At 37.1% G+C, this 21,666-nt stretch overlaps 1 long non-coding RNA gene across 1 annotated transcript; it reads right to left on the minus strand.

The window, feature by feature from the left end:
• Positions 1 to 11,466: 11,466 nt before the first annotated feature.
• On the minus strand, positions 11,467 to 19,100 carry LOC128909761 (uncharacterized). Its single transcript, XR_008466510.1, has 3 exons — positions 18,965 to 19,100; positions 18,562 to 18,653; positions 11,467 to 11,564 (listed from the first exon to the last, which is right to left on the minus strand). It is a non-coding gene; the product is annotated as an uncharacterized LOC128909761 (long non-coding RNA).
• Between the last annotated feature and the right edge of the window lie 2,566 nt (positions 19,101 to 21,666).

Below are 21,666 nucleotides of genomic sequence, written 5' to 3' on the forward strand. Positions count from 1 at the left end.
TAACTCTAAGGAAATAACTGATTTTTACAGGGCTTCACCTGTTTCCTTTTTGACAGTAGGCAGAGGCGGCAGTTCTGCAGAAGATACAGATGCATGCAACCATGAGACAGATGTCACTGAACAATCTTTTGGCTGTTTTTCACAGGAAGCCTTGCTGTGGCCAGCATTCATTGTGACTTTTTGTGGAGCAGCTGTTGTGTTGCTGGGTTGCTTTGAATTGAAGGGAGAGTCAAAGTCAACATCTTCCTTCCCTTAGCAGGGGAATTCTTTGTAGGATTCCTTTGATTATTTTTTCCCCATCAAATTCCTTTGTCAAATTAATGAGTTTCTGTGCTCAGTGACCTCCTAGATGTAATTCACATTTCACTGGAACACCTATTGCAGTCTTGATACCATTTTGACACCATTCAATTGTGAATTCATCCATATTTAGTTCTTTTAGAGGTAAGAAGGGAGATTATTTTTCTCCTTATATGAGTAAAGATTGGGTGGGAAAAAAAAGATTAGCTTCAAGATCTGAGTTACTAGATGCTAATTCTCAGGAGCATAGTAAGTTGTTTACAAATAAATAACTGCAGTCTCACTTCTCTAAAGATTTTATTCTGCTTGAGATATAAAAAAGATATTTAGATCTAAAGAGCTTGTAACATTCATGATGTTGAATTGCCAGGGTTCACTCATGTCTTTCCTAATGGATGTAAACCACCGCCCTTAATTTTAACGTGGCAGTAGTCTACGTGGTGCTAATGGTTGTAGAGGTTGCAAAGTCATGGAGTACTAGTATCTGTAACTTTTTAGGGGACCACTTTTTCATCTGCTGTGGGTATGAAAACAGCTCAAACTGCTTTGGAATCTCTGCATGATAGTATTTATTGCCCTACTGTTCAGCATCTGTTTTTCATGCAACATATCCATGTGTCTACAGTGAAAAATCTATATTAAAACTTCAGATATAACTCCCTTGCTAAACTTATATAAAATCTCTTTCCCCACTCTTACTGCTACCACTTGTTAAATGCATAAATTTTAGCAATATTGAAAGTATTACTTGTAATATTTTGTAACTAGTATTACTGAGCATACCGAGCTTCAGAAATGAATCCTAGACCACTAGGAAGCCTGCAGACTCCCCAGTCACCTCAGTGGTTTCATATGCAGGATGAGAATGGGTAAGGAACTGCTATTTATTTTCAGACACTAGTAGAACTGCTCCGAGGAATAGTAATTGCATATATAGAATTGTATGTATAACTGTTTTCCTCTAATGACAGTATTTCTAAGTAATGTGATTAATAATCTATAACAAAATATATACTTTTTCTCCACCTTATGCCAGAAAGTCTCTCTTAAACTTGGATTTAGAGTTTTCTGAGTACATCTATATGTACAGTATCAGTCTCTGAAGCTTCTTTAACTTAACATTGTATCTTCTAACAGACTTTTAATTTTTTTTTTCTAATCAAGATTAAAATTTAGATTTTATTCAGTTTCTAATCACTAGAATCACTGTTAGAATTAAGGACTCTTTGCATGTATCGAAACTTCCAGCATGACATTTGAAACAGTGGTTTCAAATCTACACAAGCTTTGGAAGTTTCCCCCTTTTTAATTCCTTCCTCATATGAAACAGATACGTTTCAAAGATTCATGCTTTCCGGGAGACTATTATTCTTCACATCTTCCTATTGCTGTCTGAAAACCACACAGCTCTTCCTCTTAGGAAGCCACTGTAGAGTATTTAATCTAGTAGTTATAAGCTGAATATTAAAAAAAAAAAAAAAAGTGAAAGGCCATCATTGTGCTTTTCCAATGATCTGCTTCTCTTTATGAGTGTCTCTCCTCATGGTCTGTTGCCTTTCTGGAAAGTTCAAGCTGTGCCTTCCGCATTTTTCATTTGCCTGTTTTACTCTACAGTGCTCTTACTCTACTTCCAGTCTTCTGTCACCAATCTGGTCTCATGACATGTTCTTAGGGCATGATGAAGGACAATAAATCTGAATTCATAACCATAATAAGTCTATCAAGTAACAGGTAAATGACCAAAAGGTATGGAAAAGACCACATGAAGAGAGATGAAAGTTTCTTGGTGTAGGCCTGCTCATCAGTGAACACTCAATCTGATTTTAGTCACAGCTCTCCCTGAATGTGACATTTCCATCCAGTCAAATCCTGTTTGAGTGACATAGTTGTAAAACCTAGTTGACTTTCCATTTTTTAATCCAACATAGGTCAAAAATTTAGAAGACTGCAAATGAAACCTGTAAAGTTTTTCACAAAAACTATATTCCTCCAGAATATACATTAAAAAACAAACAAGCTGTGGTTTATCCTTTTCTCATACTTAGTTCTTCTATTTGAAATTTTGTTATTTTTGTCCTATTGTGCTGTTTCAGCAATGCTGTATTTTTATGTGTGTGGAGATACATATTCTCACATAAAAACAACAATGGAATCTTCCTTGGATCTGTTTTAATCTCTTCCCTTGAGGTCTTGAATATTCAGCAAGGATTTTTGTTAGACCTTGTTTCAAAAGTCAATATGAAACATTTTGGAAAAACGCACTTTATGTTGTAAACTTTCTGCTAAATTTTGTGATTTACATACCGTATTATGTTGGTCAAAAAGATGTCTTAAATTAATGGGAATAATAGTTCCTCTCATAAATCTTATCTGTAAATAAAGTAAAATAAAAAATGACAATAAAGGCAGCTTCAAATATAAATGCCTCGGGGTGTATCTTTTAATTATATTTTCTAGGTAAGGAAATTAATTTGATAATGTCATCACTCTCATAATATTTGCCTGTCTCTCTGAGTGCTTGACCTCTTCCTTGCTAACTGTTCTGGTATCCCTGTAGCAGCCGGGGTCGCACAGATGGGGAACGCCCCTACCAGACCTGTGCAGGCTGGTAACACAAAGTAGGCTTTTCCTGTGGAAAAACTGACAGTTGCTCTGGAGTGAATTTTCTATACCCTTCACTTTTAAATTGAACTGTCAGCAGGCACTATACTTAACAAATCTACTTTATACGCTATTCATTAGATGTCAACTAATAAATGACTGACGAGCCAAATCTGAGAGATTTCATCAGTGATCTGTCAAAATGCAGCATGATTAACTCTCAAAACTTAGAAGTTACTGTCATGAGGGTTGTCAGTTTGAGTTCATTTGTTTGCTTTACTTGGTTTGTCTGGCAAAACCTATCTTTGTTTAAAATCATGCCCCTGGGACTATCTGACTGGTTCATTTTGGCTTCAGAATGGCTTTCTGCTCAATGCTGGAATCAAATACTTCATGTTGAATTGGTAGAAGAGCAGATAGTCAAGTCTTGTGGGAAAGCCACTGGTTTCCCACTTTATTCTAGCACCCTCCCCTAGTCTGCACAAGCGTACAATTTATCCTTTGGTTTATACCACTCAGATCCATTTCAGAAGCTACAGGAGGCTTAAATATGACACAAGATTGGCTTCTGGTTTCAAAGCTCATTGTAATCTAAAATTTTCCACTGATTCAAGTAACTTTGAATCAAGCCCTTGTCCAAGGTGTGAGTGTGGTTTTTAGAGTCTAAGATGTTCTGCCATATGAGGTAGAAACGGTGATAATTGCTGTGCACTATGGAGGGATTCAAAAATCATGCTGTGGCATCCCTACAACCTTTTTCAAGAAGTCTTTAAGTGATCTGCTCTGGAGAGAGTGAGGTGCAGAATCCAAGCAAAAGCCAGAGAGGAAACTCACAGTTGGGCAGTAGGGTTGATTTTGAGTCTAGTATGTGAAATTATTTCCTAATCTTCCTTTTTTAGGGGTGTATCTGTTACAGACACATACAGTCGTATCTACTATAGCATCAGTGTCTCAATTCACCACATTGCCATATAAGGATATAGCTTGGACGAGCAATATTGCACTTAACCTCTTAGATGGAACAAGGAGGCCGAAATGGAATTGAACACTAATGCCCTTCCTCATCCTACCTTTGGCTGACAAAAATACATCCATGGGAGACTATGTCTAAGGTATTAAGTGCTCAGCAGAAGGAGCACTTAACATCCGTTTAAACCAGTTAAGACATAATAATCTTGTTTCTTTGTCAGGCTTATCGGATTCTGTTCCATACTGAGTACCAATTCTTCTGGTGGAGACCCTTTACGTGGAACCAAAAAGAGAAGGTTGTATACATGTTTCAAGAGGTGTGGGTACAGTAGGCTATTTCACTTCAACATGTATTTTCAACGCGTACATTCTCTGCAATGTTTAGATCCACTCTGCAACTGCTCAGACCAACAATGAATTGCTCTGGCAGAGAAAGTACAGATTTCTGTTACATGCTTTTCTCTTGCTTCAAATAGTTGCTGCTACATAGAAGCAAGTCCTGAAGCCGTTATTCATTATTTATTCTGTTAAAAGTTCATTTATTTCTGAAAGACTTTTACATGAGGTTTTGGTGGTAGTTGGAATTTATGGATATATTCCAGCATCATTTAATAATAGATCCTCTTGTAGGATGTCTGGACCGGATTAATCCTACCTGGCTGCAGGTACCCGCATTAAGAACTTTGTTGTTTTGGATTCCTTCTGTAATCACTTAATGCCTGGGTTACCCTGTGGAATTGCTTATCTTTCTCTAACGGCTTAGAGGGAATTCCAGATGACAAGGCTCCTAATTTAGTCCCTGAAGATAGGAGACTAACTAGTTGAGCCCATATAAAGGCTTAACTTGAAACAAGGGGGAGGAAGATAGATCTGTAATTGTAGAAAGGGTGAATTTCACTCTAATTTAATCTAGAAAGGATTTGGCTTATAGAAGAATTGTTCACACGGAAACTTATTATGAAATTCAAAATCATTCAGATTTTTTTCAGAAAGTCTATATCATTAGGAAGTAGGCAATTTACAGATCAAATGTCTGAAAAATGTAGCCTTACCTTTCTTAGGATTTTGGTGTAACACAAATGCCAAATTTAATGAGTTGATTTCCTATGTTTTGACAAAATTATGTAAAATCTTAATTTATGTTTTCAAGTGATATGGATATACATTTGCTTTTTATTTTCAAGTTTCCAAGAAAAGTAGTTAGGAACAGAGCTTTTCAATTTTTGCAGCTTTCCCCGAATATCCTGGCCTGCCTTTTCATCTGTAGTTTTTAATTTATAATTCAGTTTGCAAACTTGAAATAAAATACTGCTGAAATTGTGTAATTAGGGCATAAAATACAAAATTTCTTGAGTGGTTCATCATCCAGCCTTCAACCTTCTAAAACATCAAAATTTTTCAGCATCTTTCCAAACATTCAGTAACTCAGCAGGATTACTTGTGCTGAAATTAAGTACGCACATAGCTGTTTTCAGGGATCAGGTTGCCCACTCATAGTTTTAAAATCCAAGGCTGTGTAGTAAGATCCAAACCTGTCTTGAGGAGAACTGGCGTCTGGCTGCCCCAGAGGAGCTCTCAGCAGCACAACGGCTCTGGTTCAACAAAGGAATTTGTTGGATTTTTTTTTAAAACTTCTATTACCTTGTTCAAGTCTTGGCCTTCATTTGTGTTTCTCTTCTCAGTAGTCGTGCCTGGTAAGCCCTTCAAAACATAGTTGAACAGGCTAAAAGACCACATATCAACAGGGAACAGAGAAACATAAAATCATCTTTACTTCCTCTAAGCAAATCTGGGCATTAAATCAGCTAGACCCCCAACTGCTTTACATTTCTAACTTAAGAAATAGAAATGTGATACACGCTGAGAAGCTCTGAATGCAGGAAGCTGTTAAAATAATGAGCAATTTATTTTGAGGGATAATAAGGGTTTAAGTCTTACTTTCTACAATGAGAAAAAACAAAAGTAATATGACTAAAGTACATGAAATTATGTTGGTGTGAAATCAGTGTGAATGAGGTCAGGAAAAAAGGTTGTAAATATATTTTCGGGTTCAACTGTATTGATAAGCAAAGCTGAATTTTTCAGGTAATATTGAAAGGTTTTTTAATCACATGTATCAGAATGACAAAATTATTCTATAACTTTTCAACTGTTTGTGTACCTCAGCTTCATTGCAAGCATCTGAGGCCTGGTCCTTTAACCCCTGTTGACCTTGAAATGCTCACCTTATCCAAATAACCCCATTAAAGCCTGTAGGCTCACTGAGGTGAATAATGTTTGAAAGGCTCAGCCTTCAACTGATATGAGCTGGGTTTGAAAAAGTTCTACACTAGATTAAAATGCACATTTTTAGCTTTAGGGTTTAAAACAAAGTTGCTTCATTTCCTAGTTACAATCAATTTATGCAAAAATTGAAGTACAAATGCTTCTACTTCATAATGCATTTAAATCCTGTTATAGAAGTCTTGTACACCAAAACGCCCACAAAGTATGTTTTTATATCTTTGTCTGTTGGTGTTATGGAAAAATTCTAGAGAGTACTTTGTCATCCTACTATTCTCTGGATAGCAACGAGTGAAAGTGCTGGATCAAAGTATTCTACTTTTATCTAAAATAAGGCTAAAAGTGAAAAAGTCTCTAATATAAAAGCCCAAATATTCTTTTTAGGTTTCATCAGGTCACAACGGTGGTAACTTTTGCTTCACTGTGTAATGTACTGTCATGTCACTTCAGACACAATCGGAAAGGTTTTGGCATGGTGTCACCTGAGATCATTATGGTCAGGATAGACTCTCTTTAGCTTAGAAAAAAAAAAAAAGAGAGTTGTAGAAAGACATTGGGGAGAAAAATTGCAGTTTTTGTAGGTTCCACCCTTCATTAGAAAGAGTTATACATTTTTAGGGAAAAAAAGATTGATCAAACCTGAGAAGATTCTGCTCTAATCACTAGAATATGTTGTCTAATGGCAAGACACCATGTGTCCTTCCCCAATATTCTTGTAAGAAGCTAAAATTGGAATTTCACTCGTTTCCCATGATTTTGAGATATTTGCTCTTTCACATAGTTCTAAGTTGAGTATTCCAGTATAAGATTGTTCTGATGGTTTTGTTCTCACTCTGCCACCCTCCCCTAATCTTTAAACTGACAATTTTTGGAAGCAGAAGGAATCAGAATCACATAAAAACCCCAAGTTCTCGCTGTATCCTGGCCTGCCATGGAAAGCTACAGAAATCTCACAGCATCTGCATTTACATGATTATCATGCAGATTTCATATAAATGTTTTGCTTGAATGCTTTTGAACACGTATTGTTAAGGGGCCACATGTAGACCCACAGAAGGCATGTCGTAAGTTAATGTAATTCTTAACACACACAGAATGACCAAATCTAGCCCTAAATCTCCAGTTTGGAATGGCATTAACTCAATGGTTTTTTCCTTACAAGAAACCATTTAATTTGTATAATCGTCATGAGGACATCAGCTCTTGCTCCTCACACTTTTGTGTTATGCTGCTGGTTTAAGCAAACCTAAAATTCACATATGACACAGAGATTCCTGAAGTTATCATGTTGTACATACACCTCAGTTAAATTTATATATCTCAGTTGTAATTTAAAATTTTGGCGTTGGTTTTGGCTACTAAAAAAATCTATATCTTTTCATTCTGCTTGGCATTCTGTGTTAGTCACATTATGTAAAAAGTCCTATATGTCAGGTAATATAAATACAAAAACAAAACTTGGTTTTGTCTAGGCAGCTGTTTTCAAGCTAATCGTAAATGAAATAACTTGGCACAATCAACCCCTTCTGTTGTTGTGGGCCACTCTTACCGAATCAAAGTGAACTTGGAAATCATCTGCTCACAGAATGACAAAGAACTGGAAGTTTTTCAGGTTGATTTGACATTGTTCTGGCTTACATTCAGCATTCTGGTTTCTGGTGGAGAAAAGATAAAAGCCCACTGGGAGAGGGAATGAGGGTGTGGGTTTTTTTCATTATCTATTTATACTAATACCAAAGAAATCACTTTTAGAATACCAGCTAATCCTGAAGTGTTGAGGAGAAAGTGACAAAAAGTCATTCTTTGCTGCACAGATGGTTCATGACAAACACAGCAGGAGCAACAGCAAAGCATTAATTTGTTCAGTTCAAGAGATCTGCTAGTCTGCTGATAGTGTCACCAGAAATATTTACAGCTGAACAGGTGGAAGTGAAGATCTTCACGTTCAACTGTATTTTATATCTTAGAAAAACTTTTGTCTAAGTTTTGCATCATTGCAGCCTTAATTCATAAACATGTTTAAATTTTAAATATGCTTCCAAATTAATTTTTAATAAGATTGTGCTCTTTCATGAATGAGAAATGTTCTGTGCGGTGAAATCAAAGGCAATCTCAGTGCCACACAGATACATGGACAGACTAATAGATAAATGCAAGATGATTGCTGTTCATGGATTTGTTCTTAACATTACTCAGTTATCAATAGAGTTTAAATTATATAGATTCTTTTTATGTATTTTATCATCTAATATTCAACATTCATTATGTATGTCTGCAGTGTCTTGTAGCACAACCATTACCAAATATCAGCTTATTAAAAAATTAATGAAATGTGCATGTCTGATCTTCAGATTTCAGGGACTGCATTTCATCATTACTTAGTCATGAAATACATTGATCCTTGTTGTGGTAGGTATGTGTGTGAAATAAATTAGCTACTGGGACCCAATCTATGTTCCACCAAGGGATGATTGACATCTGAGACAACAAAGAGGGGCACTGTTAATGGCCACCATATGCAACTGTGGGCTTCCACACCAGTAAAAGTCTGATTTTTACGGCTTATATTTTCAAAAAGATCGAAAAAAATATAAACAGAATCCTTCAGTGAATAATCTGAAGGAAGGACATGGTTGAAAGCCCAAGCTTTAGTATCCCAAGGTTAGTATTATGGTGTACTGTACTAATTGTTTTCATACTTTCCAGGAGATCTCAACTTTATCTAAGAACTTTTATTTAACATATGTCTGTGTATTTGTATTTATGCATTTATATTTGTGTAATAAATGGTCCATATTACTGTTGTGAGTATATGGGCAAGGGATGAAACTCATATGATTAAACTTGATATGTAAATGTGAGTGTTTCTTCCTCCAGATACTTGACAAAATGTTAATTGATCCTTCAACCACGTAGCTACTGGAGAAAAATAAAAAGCATGAGATTTCATCTGTCCTCCCCTACTCTCAGCATTTACTATGAGCTAACCCCAGACCACTGCTCTTCATCCACCCTCTGAACCGCCATCTTTCAGACACCACTGTGGGTTCTGTTTGAAGGACCAGGAAGATGAAGTTCAGCCTATACATCATTATAATTTCTGAAACTCTGGTTTCATTCCTGAACTCATTCCTGAACCATGCCTGGACAGATAGGTGGGAACTAAAACTGGAGAGAATTTAACTAACTGTTTGCTTTTTATTATTATTATTTTTTTAATCGATAAAATGTTATTTGTCCAAAATAAAAATTTAACATTGTTGTATTTAAAGGACACAGGAAACAAACAATAGACTACACTCAAAAAAACACAATAAAGAAACACTTAATCCAGTATATGATTCTGACATACTGAGATTCTTTCTTTATGTTCTCCCAGGGAAAGTCAGCTTTCGTTTAATCTATAGAAAATCCTGTCTTCCCAGAAAGTTTTCATTACCATAGTTAAGACTTTTATTGCTACCCTTTCACCTTCATGGTGTACCTTCAAACAGCCTATCTGCCGAAGTCATTGGTTTAACAGAACAAGTGTAAAGGCTGCTAATACCATACCTACCCAAGGAATTATTCTGTAAGTCAGCAGTTTGATTGATGAATGCAGTCTCTACCCTTGACTGAAGGAGAATCAAGGCTTAGATCTGCAGCGGTTTTGCTGGTCTCCAGGGTAGCGGGCATGTTAACCTAATGTGTGACACTACAAGTGTTACCCGAGAATACATGCCTAACACCAACAACGAACTCATGTGTTTGAGAGGCAGAGATGGTCCTTTAGCAACGCATACATAAAAGCTTTTAAATATAGAAAAAGGCAAGTCAGAAAGGAGACAATTCAATAATGAAGGGAGATACAAGACGATTCTAGTCTTGTTTCTAACACTTGCTTGTAACTTAATTTAAGAAGTGATATATTTAAACAAACGTACATATATACGCGCCTAGGGGTGGTAGTCCTCTTACAGGGAAATCAAGGATAAAACTGCAGAAGCCAACTCTGAAACTTGCAACAGTGATTACTGTGAAATCTTTTTGGGTGAGGGGAAGTTATAGTTTCAGATTCAAATTCAAGCAGAAAAATGGATTGACTAAAAAGCTGTAGTTTCTGAAGAGAAAATGGATGCATCATATAAACACTGTGAAGTCAGAGAATAAACATTTCCTTTTTTACATTATTTTGATCTGATTCTAATTAGTCTAATATTTGCAGACAATGTTAATATCCAGGTTTTGTAGAAGGAAGAGTGATATTACTGAACTAATGGAGTGTCTTTTTGGAAATTCACAGAAAACTATAAATTCATGCATACACACAAAGACAAGAAAGATATTTCTCTTTACAGAGACAAGAAAGAATGCTTCTGGTTATTACGTTTTATAGGTCTTCATTCTATTCAGGTTCAAATATTGAAAAAGTACTAAAAATAAAATCTAAACTCTGACCACTGAATTATCAGGAGACGTCTTTGAGGGGAAAAAAAAAAAAAAGCTTTCTAGACAATCTGTGGTTTTGTTGTTTTTTTCTTTTCTGTTACAATATTTAATATGGTTGTAGGATTGGTGGCTGGGGTATATCTAGAGTATACGTACAACACAAGAGACTTCAGTAAAGTACTTCATATTGTTTCACAGCAACTGATTTGAAAAAAGCCCCAAATAATCAAAATTGGTTTGGCCTCTAACACTAGCTCATGAGCTCCAAACTGGCTACAAGACAAAGCCTACTGATGAATGGATGCATACTGAATTGCAGGGAGAAGGCCAGTAGTTATTTTTGTGGGGGCTGTACTTACTCATGCCAGGGCTGGATGTGGTTTTTCATCGTTTCTTCAGTCTTTTAAGATAACAACGACCCAACAAGCATAATAAATCCTGGTCCTTTTTTTGTTGAAAATTTCCTGAATCATAAAGGCACCTTCACAGTTGGGGTGGGTTTGGCAGTCTCAACAGAGTATAGGAAGGAAAATGAAACTGCTTCCTCAGCTCAGAGTCAGTCCTTCCAGGTTAGGGCTACAGACAAGGCGTGATGACTGGGTGGCGAGGAGGTCTGCAGTTTTATTGCTGTTGATAGCAGCTTGACTCAGAGACAGCAAACTGGCTTGCAGTACTTTTGCACCTTGGACATTTCCTTATAGTTGTTTCCTCTCTGTTTCATGAGGTTACGTAGGGAAGGGTAGGATTCAAACACCTGAGTTAGCTATTTACCTGTAAGTGTCTACGCAAGCGTCTTGGTAAGTGATGGCGATCTAGGCAAGGCAGTCAAGAAAAAAGCTCAGTTCACCCTGAAGTAAATTCTGGGTTTTTTTCACCACTGAGTCCGTCCTCATTGTAACTGGAGTATAGACACTGTAGACATCATCATCTGTGTTTAGATGTTGTCCTCTGCGAACTGGATCCCAACCCTGTTTTCTTAGATGCTGTTGTGAAACACAAAAAAAATGCTTGGCAGAAATACTTTAGTCTGACAAATATGCACTATTCCTAGACTGGCACTTGGCTGTCCTTTTCTGGAGCATAGCCTGGAGAGCCATATTCACAGCCTATGTGATTAACGTACAGGCCTTACTATTGATAGCATTACAGACAATATTTCAGAGCTGTGGGACTCCCTGCTCTGAAGCTGAGAGCCTCTCAACTCTATCCGTAGCTTGTCTGTCATAGAAAGTGAGATACTGTGCATCCAAATGCATCACTGAAACACTCGAGGGTTAGAAATAAACACTAAGTCATCTGTAGTTCACTATCACTAAAGGCTACAGACATCCTATTCCCAAAACCAAGGCCAAAAGAGAACTAGGATTTGGAGAAAAATTGCAAGTTCTGATGTATGGTCAGAACAATCCCCCCACTATAAATGACAAATGCGATTTACAGGATTAGATTGTGTTCTACTCTTTGCCAGCAAGTATGGCAAAGTCATATGCAGCCGAGCTCTTTTGCATAAATAACACCAATCAGCCACCAAAACTAAGCACTGATTGGTCATAAGTGTAGGTGAACTATGCAACTACCTCATCACATATTGAACCAGGTGCAAAATAAACACCTATTTCATTGCTCTCCTTGTCTCCTCTTCAATTTACTCCAAGATAAGAATTCTTGAAAAATATTTGTCAAAACTTTTGAAACTAATCCGTGTTCTTTCTGGCAATAGATGACAAACTTTGTTATTTCACATTAGGAAAAATCTGATTAGAAAGCAGGTTTCTTCACTGAATCCTGAAGAAACTAGTACAAGATGCCAAAAGCCCTTCAGCTCCAGTCCCATCTCAGGCTTCCAGTTCCCCACTAGTAAGTAGTAAGAATCAAGTTTAAACAAGACGTTAAATCAACAATCAGAGTCCAGCCTCAGGCACAGAACAGAGATTACATTAGTGGTATTAAACTGTGACCTTGCAAGATCCTGGCCACAGTAAGAACCTCCTCAAAGTATTGCTGTCTGTGCTACTTTTAACACAGTGACTTACAAAATATATCTGACTTGCCTTTGCAACACAGGGAAAATAGATGGGTTTATTCTGAACACAAATATTGCAGGTGGTGACCTGCTGTTCCCCTTTCAAGGTATTCTGGGTGACCCCTTAAAAAGGGATTGTATTATTTCAGCAACAGTAGTTGATCTAAATAACATTTTCTCTTCTTACAGTTCCGTGTAACAAATATCCTTACATCATTACAATCATACTATTACAGCACCTTACTACTTCATGGTCATTCGGCATTTGTGTAGTATTCCTTTCTCTTCAACATCTCTATGAGATACGTACCAGATATTGAAGAGATAACAGGAGTGCTGAAAGAAATAATCTAGAGCATGTATTTCAATGACGTTACCCATATAGTTCACTCTCATCTGATTAAATTACAACTATATTTACAGAGTTATAAATTGGATGTTAGGCTGTGGTTTAATGAAATGGGATGAAGGAGGCAGCTTAAGCACTTTGTGCTGTTTTTCGCACCCTACAAAACATCTGCTGAACTTTCATGACACAGCACCTACAAGAAGCCCATTCCCTGTTGGGCAGCAGTTCCAAGCCCAGTGTTTATATGCCGGAAAATCTTTTGAGCTGGTGTTACATCACACTCTTGCCAGAAAGAAGAGGTCCTGCTCCCTTTGCCTATACCCCTTCTCACACTTCATTTTGTGCCAGCTCTAACAACCTACTGAATTTGTATGTCCATGTAACTCATTAAAACAGAGGACATAAAACACTGTGCAAAACCCAGGTAATTTTCTGCCAGGCTAATGAAGTAAATCGAGACAGTAAAGGATTTCAAAGTGCTCTAGAGGCACGACAGGGAGAAAGCAGGACGTGCCGGCTTTCAGCAGTAGGGCGATGAGGAGGGGGAAGGCAGGGAAGGAGGGAAAAGGCAAAAAAAGGGAGGAAGTGAAACCTCTTCCTTTTGGCAGCAGCAACCTATTGCTTCTGGTCCACCGTCTGGAAGTGCAGTCTTATATAATAAGGAGAGGGCTCAAAATACTAAGCAGACTCTGCTCTGACAGGAAAATACTAAAAATTTGAATAGCCCTTTACATACCCTCCACTGCTTCTTGCTACGAAGTTCTACCTCAGGTAACGATTTCCCTGGAGAAGGGCACGAAGTCCCTGATGTTCTCTGAAGACTTTGATGACTGGTACTGACTTTATGAGCCCCTCTGTTTATCTTTTCACTTAACGAGAAGTGCGCAAAGGCAGTTGTCTAGAATCTGAAGACAAACATTGCAATTATCCACCCATCCAGTAAAAACTGAACATATATGCAATATAAAGTGCAATCAACTGTTTTGATAGGATACATAGATATTTCTTGATGGTTTGGAACCGCAATAAGGGAAATGCTTAATAAACATTGCGCTTTACTCGAAAATGAATGCCCAAAAGATGTTTCTGGCACAGAAAACTGTGTGCAATATTAAGCCAATGGCACCACTGTTAATGGCTACTAGCAAGTTATACACATTTCTTGTCTCTGATTTCTTCACTGTAGGGTTTGGTTTGGTTTTGTTTTCCTCCCTGCCATAAGTAATAATACTGCCTTAATTTCTGCAGTTAAAAAGGTAAGGGCTGCTTCTAAGCCTGATTTGGGGTGTTTTTGTTTAATTTTACTTATCAAGACAAAATTGTACTTAAAGGATTGGAAAGATGCAAGATTTATTAACTGCAGTTTCAGAATTTCTGAGGAAAATCACAAATGCCTATTATTGTTAAGTTAATGATAGGCAGTAAATACAACTTTTGAAGACTCTATTGCATCTTGGATGAAGAACCTCACAGTTTTTGCAATAAAAATAAAAATGAATTATTATACATCTGCTCTTCCCTATGAAAGTCACAAAGACATAACAATAACTGGTTAACATTTCCTTGTTTAAGAGAGATACCAGACATAAAAATCGAAATTGGGATGATAAAGGCTTATTGAAAAAGAAAATACTGTTATGAAGAATGTGTTCTCTTAATGGCTAACATTCATATACTTCAGATAAAATTTCAGTATAATTGTAAGAAAAAACCTGTATAGTAATTGTACGAAATGAAACATCCATTTCTGAAAGTCAGTGGTATATCGGACAGAAAAATGTACCCAGAGTCTGTTTCCATGTAATGCCAACAGTCCTGTAAAAGGGAGATCAGTAAAGCAAATTTTCTCTGAAAACAAATTAGATAAATCTGAGGCCTCACTACCATGGAATTAGGTGGTATTAATTTGCAACCTTTTATGAGTGTAAGTATGAGAGATTTTGGGAAGTAAAAAAAAAATGCAAATAGGATGAGAAGTCATATTTGCTTGATTCCAATTAGAATAACAAGTGAAACAGAATTGTATAGCTATCAACAACAAAAAACCAGCATGTCATGCTGAAATGTCATTTTGTTTAAAGTAAACCTCTAAACTAGTCACACTACAAGTAATCATTGAGATAGACTTACATGAGACAAATTTCTCAGCTATTCATCATAACAAATCATTAAAGTTTGTTTGTTTGTTTTGTTTTGTTTTGTTTTTTTAATTTGATGTTGATCCACTCTGGCATATAGCATTAAACAAGTTTTAATCAGTTTTGTTTAGGGTAGGTAGCAGTAGCTACATTTTGTGAGTGTTCTTTTTTAACCACTGTGTCATAGCCATCCTGATTTCTAGACCTCAACTAGTCGAAAGTAGAAAATAGATACCAGGGTAGGTAGAAAGGGGGCAATTGGGAAAAAGCAGACCTTTAATACCTTGGAAACTTTAAAGTTAAAAAGTCACTTGGAGATCTTCAAGGTCAGATTTTCTTTAGCCGTAGCAAGATTAGGGTTCTGTATCATAATTTGGCACTTAACACTTCAGTTCTACCTTGACCTTCTTCAGATGCAGGTTTCAGTTTTGAGACATTCACAAATATTCTGAGGAGTGATTTATTTTTTTTATTGATAAAAGTTGTGTCAAAAAGTCTGTGTATGCCCAATAGGAAAAAATCCTTGTTCTGAGACAGTTTCCTCGCTGACAGATGCTTTTGAAGGCTGTCAGTTGGCCATTCCCTAATCCACTCAGTGTGGGTTGTACTGATATTTCATAGTGGTCATTATTAAATCAGCTCAGCTTTCTTAACGGTAGATTACAGATTGGTCTCTGAACCATCTGCGACTGTGTGTGTGTATGTACAAGCTGGTGGATGCCTATTTAGAATCAAGGCAGTAAATTGATGATGGTTCAGAAAAGAAGAGGAGCTTGAAAAAGAGCGTGGCTTCTACATGTCTGGAAAAAAAATGGTTGCTTTTTGTGTTGCATCTCAGCCAGCCTGTGGTTCATGTTGCATCAGCACTGCAATCGAGCATCAGTGCCGCAAGACCTGCAGAAAGCTTAAAAAATTGTCAGGATTCCCTCCAGAATTTTCTCTTTCTGAATGGGATTATACTAACTGCACTTAACTTAGAACTCTCCGCTATAAACAACCAACAAGTTTTATTATATCAGTGTGATAAATTTTCAGATTAAAATTCTCAGCCTTTAGGGGAAAAAAGCCCCACAGCCAGCAGCAATTCTTTCATACATATTTGTTGCTAATATGGGGAGAACAGAATACTGTTTGAATTTCAAGGACTACTTGTGCCTCAACTATTTGATTAAGAGCCTAGTTTTCATAATAGGAAAACTACTTTATTCACACTTCTTCATCTCTCCTACTTTCTTGAGAAGTTGGTGCTTCAAAAGAAGGATTTTATGATGACAATAATAAAAAAAGTCCTCCCACTTTATATTGTGTAAAAATTATATCCTTTCCATCTGTAACTTTCTTTTAAAAACAGTTTTGCCTTCGAATTTTCCATAAAAAGAGTTTTTTAAAAGACTGGTATTAGTAAGATATTTGGTTATATAAAAGTTTTAATATGTGAGATTTCACAAATTTTGACATATTTTTCTAATTCTAGTGAAATATAACTCAAAGACATTTGTTTTAAAGCAATAAATGTATTCATTTTTCCTCAGTGATAAATGTACAAAAGACTCTTAAAAGTAACATAGGCTTAAAATTTAGAGTTACTTATTATGGGATTTAATGTGGAATGCAATGTGGAGGTAAACAGCTAACATTTCCTGTCTTCTAGAGAAAATGATAAATAAGTGACATAACTATGATTTTCACTGGTGACGTAAAAGATAATGTGTGTGTTTAAATACTATTTTTTAAATAAAATGGAAGACGATATGGCACATGGAATTACAGGATTAGTCAAAAGTACTTTCTTTCCTCTATTTTTACTGTTTCATTGCTGATTTTTTTTTGCCAGGCAGATTTTTTTCTTTACTTGCTAAAGTTCTTATGCTATATTGACCAGACTAGTTTAATGAGATTTTTATTTGTCATCTGCATTTTTTTCAAGGACCAAGACTTTCAAGCTTCAAAGGCATCAGACATGTGAAGGCAGTGAAATTTTGGATGTAAATGACATCTGCAATGTCCAGAAACCTTCTTCTACAGCTGAAGGCATTTATTCTGAATGATGGCCTATTCTGCCTAAATTCAGCTGCATTGACCACAAAGCGAAACAGCATACCCATCTCAGCTATGAAAACATTGTCTTCCCTTCCTTCAGAATTGGATCAGATGTTGCCAAACATGTGCCTCTGGGTGTCTTTGTTCAGTAAATTTAAGTTCTTATTCAGTGTCTCTCTCAGCATTCTTTTTTCTGAAGCAAATTTGTAAGACTTTTCTAGCTCAGGAGAAATTTCCTTGCAGTTGCTGAAACTTCCTTGTTTCACACATTCTCAGCATGTTTCTGACTTCCTGCATGAATACATGCACTGGCTGCTGGTGGCTTCATCCCATGAATCAATTTACGGAAGCTGGATATTTCCTGAAAAAAAAATTGATTGTGCATTCCACTATCTCTGGTTCAGCCTCCTGAGCCAGAGGACTTGCTAAAATTCAAACTGCCTTTTTACTCTCAGCTCAAGCCCTGTGTGTGCAGCCCTGAGGTGTGCTGGCCATGGGAACCACAATGTGATTTCTGCCTCTCCTACCTCTGACACAGAGCACACAGGTTCATGCCCGATTTTCACAGGAGGTGAAAAAAAACCTCTGAAGGTTTCCTGTGTTCTTAAAAATTTGTCCCAGTTTTGTTTCTCTACAAATTGCAAGCAACCTGCTTCCGTATTTTCATTATACAGTTATTTCAAATGAGCCGCCTCTGAGTACAAATCTCTGGTCAGAAGGAGACCTATTTCCATCTCCTCCAGCATTGATACTACAAGTTATAAGGAAACTGTATTAAGTTTATCTTTAAAGAACTCCAGACAGGGATTAGAAGGATTTTTTTTTCTTTCTCCCTGTGAAGTTCATTATACTTTTCAGGAACCATGGTTCTTTCACTTTTTTCAGGAAGAGACAGACCACCTCTGTTACTCACTAGTTATCAATAATTTGAAATGTAAATGTGATGAGATGTGATTATGTAAATTCAGTTAACTCTTTCATGTTGAAGTGGAGCTCAGAATAAAAGATTAACACATTGAAATGGAAAACTAGAGCAGAGAGCTACAAATGTAAGGAAAGTGATGAGTATAAGAAACTGGCTGACGTTTTGTTCCCAGCTCGATGCAGCAAAGTTACGAAGAAACTGCTACTTTATGGAAGGACTATCTGACTGTGTAACTTTCACTAGCCAGACTTGTACCATATTCCCGCTAGGCCGAGGACAATAAATCTTAACAGCTGTGTCCTGACCAAAGCAGAGCAAGAGAAGAAATAACTCTCACTTTTCTGCACATACCACCACTTAACAGCATATATGCCTCTGACTAACCAGAAGATACAGACTTTTCCCAAGATAATAACCTAAAAAGGTCAGAGGTTATAGAAGAGGATATTTGACACTGACAACCTTCTGTTAGCACTTGATTAAATCAGGTGAATGACACTCCAACCTGAATTCACTTTGACTCTCTTCTGTTCCACACTCCAGTGACAAGGCTTTTTTTCTTCTTCAGAAGTAGCCAATCTGTTCCAATCTGGTGCACTGTGATAGAGCAGGTCATAATCAATCAAAGTGTGCTTAATGAAAGCAAAAATAAAAAGAAGGATTATTTACTTGCTGAAGAAAAACCTTTTTGCTATTTTAAAGATAATAAATAGGAGTCTGAAATCCTTTTTGTACTCATTCTTCCTTTCATGTAGATAATTTTTCATTACTGGATGGTCTAGTAGATTTTATTTTAATCCCAACAGATTGTCAGTACCACAAAAACAGTTTCTAATCGACATTGATTGCAGGGAAGAGACCTGTCTGCTCAATCATGAGGCATGGATCAGCTCAGGATCTGTACGTACCACATGATGTGAATAGGAAAGCATTTACTTGACAGCTCCTTTTCCAAGGCTAAATTGCCAATAGCTGTAGTGCTCTGTAAAGGCACTAGAGAGTCTGAGAGTTTGGGAGTCTCTTTCACACAAGCACATGTTCTTCATTTTCCTTTCCCTCCATTGCTTTTGTTCAAAATTAGTCGTTCTTCCTAATGGAAAAAAGAAAAATATGGCTGTACCTTTAGTTTGCATTAGTGGTTCCAGTACACCTGGGCTGATGTAATTTGTTATCTACATTTGCTAAATTTAAGGTTCAGTATGTTGTATACCTGCCAATTCAGCTTAACTGCTCTTTCTTGCGAGCTGTGTGATGATGGTTTTCTTAAGACTCTTGGGTCTGAGGTATAGAGAGTAAATGTTACACATAGACGCATATCTTTGTAAAAGTTAGGGTAAGTAGAGACAAAAAGTTCCTGTTTAATGAGTTACTGGGAATTGCATGTTGTGCCTCAATGAAGAACCCAATAAAGCAGGTGATATCAACTGGTAGTCTGTGTAAGACAAGATTTGGCCAGATCTGACTTGTCTGTCCCTTGAGTCCACTCACATTTCTCAGCCTCCGGAAATACCTGAGGAGCTGAGAGACTGTGGCCAGCACAATTCACCCAGCTCTAGGCTCAGCAGGAGAGGAATAAACGTCCCCCATGAGATCCCAAAAGCAAAAGAGCCACATCAATGAATGCTAATTAACTTCACCTCTCCCTACCCTAATGCTTGTGGTCAGGAGCCAGTTCTGCTGGTCATCAGGAAGGATCTCTGCCTGATTCTTTGCTCAGTGTAAATATGATCTGACGCCAATTGTGAATTTTAGCCTTCATCTTCTAATGGTTCCTTTCCCCAGAAGTGTAATAATACATTCCTTTTTTCTCAGCTGGCGGTTTGAAAACACTTCATGAGAGAGATACTACTACAGATGTTTTCTACAGCCCCAAACTGAACGGAGTTCTAATACAGGATGTGGCATGTATGCACTACCATGACTTGAGTACTACCGACACTTACCCTGTTCATCCTTCACCGGGGTTGCGTTACAACAACATAGGCAATAAATATCTAACTTAACTGAGTAAGGCCCAAAACACCTAAGGATATTTTCTAGCCTCAGGAATAGAAGTGTATTCTCAGCTAATGTATTCTTCCCAAATACAATTTAGGGGAAAAAGCATATCAGTTACTAAACATTACTGTATTCATTTTGAAAGGCAAATAGTTGAAGCTGTATTGTAAACAGAGGCATACCAAAACACAACACTCACATAACGCATTAAGTGCAGTGTTATTGATTAGCCATAGTTAGAAAAAACACTAAGCTAAATTCATTCTTAATGTACGACTCTTAAAGAAATCAGGGGAAACAATCTTTATAAGCAGAATAAAATAATCTAAACAATCTGTTTGACACAAAAGACAATGCAAGCTAATGGACAGTGTTTTCCAGCACCTTTTATAGAGAGGATAATAAAAACGTGAGGGGGAATAAAGCTATAAGCTCTGTCAGATGACTTGTGTTGGCCTTCTAATAGCTCTTTGCATATTTATGTGCAATAATTGTTGATCATTGTAGCCTAGATAGCAAAATAAAAACCCAAACAAAATACTGGATTTTAGCCCTTTTTCTAGCTCCTTAGCAGAGATTCAGTGTGTGACAGCTGACAACTGTTGCTCATGAATTTCAGTGATCTTTTCCATTCTTGGTTCCAAAGAATAAGATGATCTGGGACCAAACTGCTTTGTGCCAAATAAGCTTCCTGAATTTTGGTTTTTATTTATATTTCATTTTTGTTGTTTCGCGCTTACAAGCTACCCTGCCTTTTAGTCTCTTCTCATACAATTGTGATTGCAGTAACGGAGTATATCTTCGCTTGAGAAATACGGTTTGTGTTTTCTTTTAGGGATCATACTACCATCTTCATCGTGTCTGTTTCCTCTGGGTACCAATAAAGAATTGCCAATTATTTCAATATCTGCAAAAATGTCCGTCATTCACTATCTGAACTAGCCATTAGATGATGTCCAAGTGCTTGGTGACAAGATCATCAAATAATATGAGAGTCCAGCATCCAGGAAAGCAACACATCCAATTCTTCTTACCTTGATTAACTTGATATGCTGTGTACCTGGTGTTCTGCATATACGTCTTAGAATAATTACAAAGTGTATCTGATGTTGGAGAAGCTCTTGTGTTCCTCTAAATTGCCAACAAACAATAAACACTGCCCACTGAGTTACCTGCTCAGTGATGTAGCCCTGACTGGCCTTACTGCTTTAGCTGAGGAAAACAGATACCAAATATGTTATGGATGGACATGGACGTTTCCTGCTAATGGGCCTGTATTCTGTCGTACCATGTGGATACAATAATTTTGGTTCTGATGCTAAGAAAGTGGAAAGAGTACCTGCTCCTTCAAAGAAGATGCAAATAGCTGGATGAAAGCATTCACTCTGGCGAACTCATCTGCAGACCCTCAGTCTGACCTTATGACTACATACCAAGTATATTCTCAGTATAAGGCCGCTTTAGAGGAGCAGAGACCTCAAAATGTGGACAAGACTGGTACACTCTTGGCTAACAGAACTGGCATTTCACTTCAGTCTCAGAGGTTCCAGCTGGGATGTCCTTTTGGGGCAGTAATACATGTAGAGGTCTAGAGGGAATTCTGGTACTGACA

This window comes from Rissa tridactyla, chromosome 5 (assembly GCF_028500815.1).
Source record: "Rissa tridactyla isolate bRisTri1 chromosome 5, bRisTri1.patW.cur.20221130, whole genome shotgun sequence".
NCBI classification, from domain to species: domain Eukaryota; kingdom Metazoa; phylum Chordata; class Aves; order Charadriiformes; family Laridae; genus Rissa; species Rissa tridactyla.